This window comes from Anopheles ziemanni, chromosome 3 (genome assembly GCF_943734765.1).
Source record: "Anopheles ziemanni chromosome 3, idAnoZiCoDA_A2_x.2, whole genome shotgun sequence".
Classification (NCBI taxonomy): Eukaryota; Metazoa; Arthropoda; class Insecta; order Diptera; family Culicidae; genus Anopheles; species Anopheles ziemanni.
Window position 1 is genome coordinate 34958614 of NC_080706.1, and position 7409 is coordinate 34966022.

Consider the following 7409-nt stretch of genomic DNA (forward strand, 5'->3'; position numbering starts at 1 on the left):
AGTGTTTGTGTTGTGGACACAAGGGAAAAAGGAAACTCCAGCTTTGCAGTGACGACCGTCGGCTCCGTCGTTCCGTTCCATTACATTCTGGCGCTCGTTTCGCTTTGAACTTCGAGGAGTTGGGGCCATGTTTGAAAATAATTGTCGGGACAATGTTAGTGTTCGCACTTCTCCTCCTTCCCTGCCTTCCGCTCGGATGGGAAAAACTCACCTACGCAACATACAACGGCAGCTGGCATCACTTTCCCTCCTCAACGCACCCACCATTCACGGATGAAAATGCCTCACTTGTGGACTTGAACTACTTTGAACGTAAACTAAATTTCTTGTGATTGCTTTCCTTTTCCGCAAGGTTCTTTTTCCCTCACACGTTTCAATCGGGGCTAATATCTCAGACCGTTGCAAGAAGGTAAAAGCTTTAATTCACTGGAAAAGTGCAAAGTGCTATGCTGCCGGTGTGCAAAATTGTTACTATTTTATGTAACACGTAACCATCGCTGCGTGGGTTGGAGTGTTGTATAACTGGTGAAAAGTGTTCATTTTGAACCAAAGGCAATGACGCTTGTGGAGTGTAGTTGCCAATTTCCTGCCCTTTACGGTTCGCTAACTTAGAAAACTCATTAGGAACCCTTGCACACTTGCAATAAAGGACGGTTAGCATCCTTGCAACGAGTCAATAGCTGAACTTGAAACATAAGTTTGTAAAGGACCCCCCTCCTAAAGTTGAAACAAAACAGAACCAAATTATTATATCGTGGTGAATTTATTTCCTCGTTTACGTAAGTGGATACATTCTTCCATTGTTAATTAACTTCCCTGCGATGGCTTTTGATCGTGTGCCAGAAAATGAATTTTTTTTTTGGTTTTCTCATCATTTCATAAGCATGAAAGGTTCAGGAAGCAAAGCAAATAAGCTCTTAAAGTTGGTAGGACTCTTTTTTTTTGCAACACCAACAGGACGTCGAGCCATGGGTTGACTCAGGTTTCGTTTACCGGGTACGTCTAAACGTGGCGCCAAATAAACTACGCCAGCCTCGTGCTGGACCGGGAAAGATTTTACAAAGTTATCACAAAGTTGAATGGAAGCCAGGTTGGGCGGGAAGAAAACTGGTAATAGATACTCTCACAGATAAGCGTGAACGCGCAGGAAAGAATGGAAAACATCAAAAACGAACAATGAAAACGAACATCCTGTAGACCAGTGCTGCTCCGAAAATCCCTGGCCTAGTGGAACTCGTAAATATGAAAAGGATTTTCCCGGTCAAGGGTTAACGCTAAGCGTAAGCCGCCCTTTTGTTAGCAGAGGACCATCGTTTTTTGCATTCTACGCGATGCTTACGTGTATTTGCAAGATTGTTTAAAAATAATAATCTTCCCAAGTAAATCCAACACTCGGGACTAGATCAGTACTTCATCCGATGCTGGTGCTTGAGTTAATTATTTTACCGTCCGAACATAATACTATCAGCTACGCTCTAGCGCAGGTTACAGATATCAGGTTTATCGTACTTCGGTCTGATCGGTTTATCGTAGTCCTGGTATAAATCTTTCCGACGCTTTTCCACTCAAATGTCGAAACGCTTTACTCCGCTCATCGCCTTTAAGCCTTTTCGTGTAGAAATAATTACCATTAATCTACTTCCGTTTGGCGTTGAAGTGTTTCCGGTGCGTTCAAGTGAGCGATTTTCATTGGGAAGAGTTTGACGGTGAAGATATCCGTTGTTTTCCCAGCTGATTTTCGTTTACAGTGTGACATATACGCCGGTAAAACATTACCCAAATCTGTGAACACCGCGACAGTTAACTTAATAAGCGAGTTGACAGGGTTTGCCCTTTGTTTATGCCCGCCTTCTCGGGCTCGGTTGAATAAGTGATTTCGGCGTGGGGTTGGGCTGACTCATCCTCATCCGCGGGAAAATTGATAAATTATTCATCGTGCCTTCGTCGCTTGTCGTGGGCCACCCGGGGTCCTGCAATGACAATGTGTTTGTGCCAATTTCGTCGTCCCATGGTGGCTGCGCTTTTTGCAGCTTCTTCGTTGGCGACCACGGAAACCGCTTAACAGCGCACACAGCCAGCCACATTATCTTCGCCACTTGACGCCACGGGGCTAAGTGTCAAACGCGTATTTAGTCAAACAGCTCTTGACAGCGCGGAATGGAAAATATTTATCCACAGCTGATACGGCGTGCCAGGTGTGTTCCAGCGCTTCGGGAAAGTGTTTGTTTACTGCTCGTGCCATCGATGCGTTAAGTTTGGTGTCACTAGGTTGAGTTTAAAGCTGAAATGTCTGCAAAGGTGACTTCATCTTCGCTTTTTCAACATACCCGTCGCTTCGTCGTTGTATATAGTAAAAATGAAACCTTTGAAAGAATTTTGTTTTCGGTTTGTAAAAAACGTATCAATGGATTCATATTTTCTATGATTGATGGTTATACAATTAAATTATTCCTCAAACGCAATTATACATCATACTTGGCACAGAATCGATCGCCAAACTGATGAAATTTGTCTCGGTGTTATTTTCACCTTAACTTAGGGCTATCTTATTTATTAACTTTGGGATGGCCCAATTAACTCTCTCTCAGTTTGTGCGTGGGGTATTATTATCATTTTTATCGTATTTTACTTATGTGGTAAATATGGGTTTTGAAAACACATTTTATATTATTATATAGTATTATTTGATATTTAAAATATGCAACAAAGATTAAAAGAAATATATGTCAAAAAACGACTGCAATATGTCAAAAAACGACGAAAGAATTTTCAAACGAATTTTTTAAAACATATTTCAGAATTCGTTGATTGTAAATGTTGCATAAATATGGATAAATTTAAAAAGTAATATGTTGTATGTTATGTGCTAAAAAGTAATATTGAAATAGTGCTTTAGCTTTTCCTACCTTTTTGGAATTTTTATAATTGTTTCAAACATTTGGCACGTAAAGTAAAGCAAAAAAGGCAACTTTAAAGGCGCCTCAACGAAATGTAGGTTCGAAACGTTGTCGGAAAACTAATGGGCTTGCAAATATCCTGACGGTTTGCTCCGGCACGGACCTATATTGATTAAGCGACCAGCACTATGCTCAGGCGCTTCCCGCACACGCTTCTCGATGCCAGTCCACTCGAGTCTCGTCGCCATCGTTACGGTCGCGTTGGTGGCACAGCAGAAAAAGAGTTGACCTTCGCCCCTTCGGCATCCTGCCGAGGCCTCATCGATCCGCACGGTAAGTCGAAAGGGAAATGGCGTAAAAAGAAGATCGATGTTGAAGCGCGCTGCGAATGTGAAAAACTGGGCACCGGGAAAGATGTTGCTGGTGCCGGTGGCGTTGTAGGTGTATCGTGTGTCGGGAAGCCGGAAGGAGCCTGGTAGTTTCCTGCAAAGCGGGACACATCCCAGATGCAACAGCAGATGCATCCGTCGATCGCATGGCAAAGAAACGAGAAGTGGAGGAGGTTGTTTGCAAGCCCAACCTCGGCTAGGTTGTGGTTAAAATAGGGTTTTAATGAGTTTCATGAATTTCTTATCTGCCCCAGTTGTGAACCAGTGCTCGTGGGTAGCCAGCCTTCGAGCGGCGTGACACTTCGAATACCATACATTGTGGGATCCTGGCATTGGGAGAAAAATAAACCAGAACCTCACCAACGGGTCGTATTGAATTCAATCATATGCCAAGAGTGTTTGGTACGGTCGCTAGTATGGAATGTTTGCTGATAAATGAATGTTCCTGGGTTCGGTTTCGGTCAGCTGAAAAGGTCAGTCGTTTTTCATGCAGCTCGCATCCAAACAAATGCGGATAGTTTTGAACCGTATGCCAAACCACGCACGTGACTAGATTTATTTTAAAATACTCGCAGCATTATGACTGCCATTGATAGTACAGAAAACTTTTCTAGCATAATGCAATTCCTTCAATGAATGCTTTTCTTTCGGAAGATGATAAAACTCAGCCGGCTCCATTTGCCTTTTGGTATGTGGCAACAAATCGCTGTGCTTAGTTTAGCACGATTTTCGTTCGAATTCTAGGCAAGCAAAACGCGTCTTCATCGATTACTATGCGATCGCACACACAACCTTTCCTCAGTAGACACTCGCTTCATCAGACGAGCACTCTTTTCGACATCGGTTTTGAGTGTCCCGAAGCGCACTGTGAGATCGCTACTGTGGCACTCACTAGCGATGAGTGCAGGGATTTATAATTCCAATTGTTTGTTCCTGACTTGCAGCATCCTGCAACTGGTGTAAATGCGAAAAAGCAACCGTTCTGGAATGTTGTAATATCGAATTGTTTGTAAAGTGTGTTCCGATACCGCTAATGCTCCATAAAGCATGCGGTAAAGCCACGGTTTCAACCGACACATGCCCGTACAAACGGGGAAAGAACAAAATGGACCATTATCGCAATCGAAACTCTGCTTGGGGTGATGAACAGCTCAAGTTTACAATTTATAATCATATCGCTTGAGCTTCTCGTAACAGAAAATGTGTGCGACAGTAGGCGCGAGTCGTCAGCTTCCACGGAATAATAAATAAAATTAAAAATTTCCGCTGATCCGCTCGACGTGGGGGAAAAGTGCGCCGTGTCATAACAAACGGTCGAAACGAGCGCGTTTGCATATCGCATGCCATCCCGTTTGGGGACCTTTTTGTAGCCACCGGAGGACGGTGCTGACTGTTATAATTATTTACGATGCACCCTCATCAATCTGTCGCCTTCCCAGCCTTACCTGCCTCCCATGCCCACACCGCTGGCAGAAGACGAAAACCCACTTCATTCGCATCATATTCCACACTTCATGAAGAGGTGCGTAAAAAAAAAACTGAAATGGCGAGACACTAGAAACGGTTCACGCTTATTACACGTTTCGATTCGATTCCGTTTCGCTGCCATTAAACGTTACGACTGTCAATATATGGGATATATAGTACGCACCGATCGAGCCACTGTATGAGGCGACATCCAAATAGGGGGGAAAGATGAACGCTCCGGAAATTGATGACACTTCAGCGGATGCGGCAATGGGGACACAAATACATGTGTGTGTGTGTGTGTGTGCGTGTGTGTCGCGTTTACGAGCGGACATTTTCGGGTGTCCGGGATCGGGAAACAGATGAGAGCAGTCAGTGAACCCGGTGCCATTTCCGTGTCCGGGTCGTTACGTTGCGAGGCGAAAAACTATTCCGATTACCATCATTAGGGTGTACGGTTTTCGGGGGCCGACGCTTTGAGTACTCCCCGGTGCCTACGGTGGATTTTCGGAAAACTCGATTGTTATATCGCTGGCAATCTTCCACACACATACACACACACACACATTCACAAACGCACAACTGTTGGAACGGGTTGGAAAAATGGGTCGATTCGAATGGAAGAACGATTCGCTTACCGTCAGTTATAACGAACTGCATTTCTACACGTGATCCTCCCACAGGTCCTTCGAAAGAGAACTTTTTGGCCTTATTCCCCCCTCCCTCGCACTCAACTTTCCCTCCCCTTGAGATGGGATCGGGGTAAGGGATCTAGCCCGACAGCGGTTGTTATGACACGTTTGCCCACACGAAATCGTACGCCGTTTAACCGGGAGATCCGATGCAATCAAGTAAAATTATTTACGAACCCGATCCCCTCCGTCGTCCTGCCCACAGTGACGGTCACAGTTAAACACTTTATCCACCGTGCAGTAACGGCCGTACGTCCTCGCCACCCGAACGAGGCAGACGACAGCCAAATGGACAGCCCAAATCTAGTCCCGACCTGCCAGATTCCGACTAATGGACTAGTTGACCGAACCCGTAACTCGATCATCGAGGCGGGAAACCACCACCCGAACGGGGGGCTGGAAGGTTAGCCGGCATCCTGCATCCCCGACGGTATCCGGATGAGCCTTACGGCATCCGGTTAAAGGAGGAGCGCCAGATGTGAAACTTTTGCACTTCCATTTAGTTGTGCGTAATGGATCGCTGCACGCCGTGCTTCCGGACCTCCGGACCGGTTGTTTTTGCCTCCCGGGATTTGCATCGTGGGGCGGGAAAAAACGGGGAAAAAATGGTCTCGACGGGATGTTTCCCAGTCCTTGGGGTGGGTCAACGGCCATCGGTTAATGGGTGCGCCGGTCCACTAAAAGCATCATTTATGTTCGGCCCCAGCATACCGACCACCGATTGCCATCGATTTATCTGATTCAATCAGCGAATCGAAAAACCAACACACACACACACAAAAAACCTAAACTTCCGATACAGCACAAACCTCGGAGCTACGTGGAGCCTGCCCCCTTCGCATTCCTCACAAGAATGGAAGTTTTTGCCGGTTTCTTTCGTTCGGCCCGCCAGCGAAACAACCGCAGCATTTATTAAAAATATACGTGCCACCAGAGGCCGCTCGGGCTCAATTTATGCCGGGAGGCAACCGTCCGACCTGTGCCTGGACGATGATCCTATCAAATTAAAGTGTCTGCATGCAGGCGTAGCATAATTTTCCATTTCTCGTGCCATTTGCGTGCTCCACTTTGCCCTCCACTTTGCTCCGGCGGCAACAACTTCTCTTCACGCTCGCTGGTTCCTTCCTTTCGCAAACCATTTCGCTGGACCGAGCCAGCGACTTGCCTTCCGGCAGCCGTTGAAAGGATGAGGCTCCAGCAAACCGGTGGACAAATGAGCGCGAAAGCGCCAAAGGCATAAAAATAGGTTCCAAAACGGAAGAGAACCGGTGCCCTGAGGGATACTAAATGAAGTTAAGGAAACGAGGCGAATATAAATGGAAAGGTAAACAAGTAGACTGAAGCAAGTGGCGCGACACCGCTGGACAAATACATCGATTATCGGCCGCACGCCCGCGGAGCGGAACGGCTGGTGGAAGGTTCGCCGCCTGGGAAGGAAAAACTGTGTAGGTGCCATTCCATCGCATCCGCTTCGACGCCTATCCGCTTTCCGGTTCCGAATATAGAAACATGCTGGTGCCCCCTTTCCAAATGCCCTCTCTCACACACACACACACATCCACGCCCACCCGGGTGTTGCGGGGGGTTTATTTTTTCCTTTCATGCCGGCAAATTTTCCCCACGCGCTGATATCCGTTGCGGATGACGAAAATTGAGTTATATCTTCATTTTCTATCTATTAGAAAACTGTGGCTCTTGCGGTTTGTTTCAACTTCCCCCGGACTGGGAGTATCGGTCGCCTGATGGGACCCCGATCGGTACGATGAGAATGATGATGGTGATGATGGTGATGATGATGATGACGGAAAGAACGTTGGAGCAAATTGAGAGCTTTACGCCTGGAAAGGCGCGCCATACAAACGCACAGCAAAATTGTTCACACTCACGAAAAAAAAAAAGTATTATTGCGCGGGAGTATTTTAGATTTGTGCCGAGTCGGTACATTTATCATATTCACTTCGACA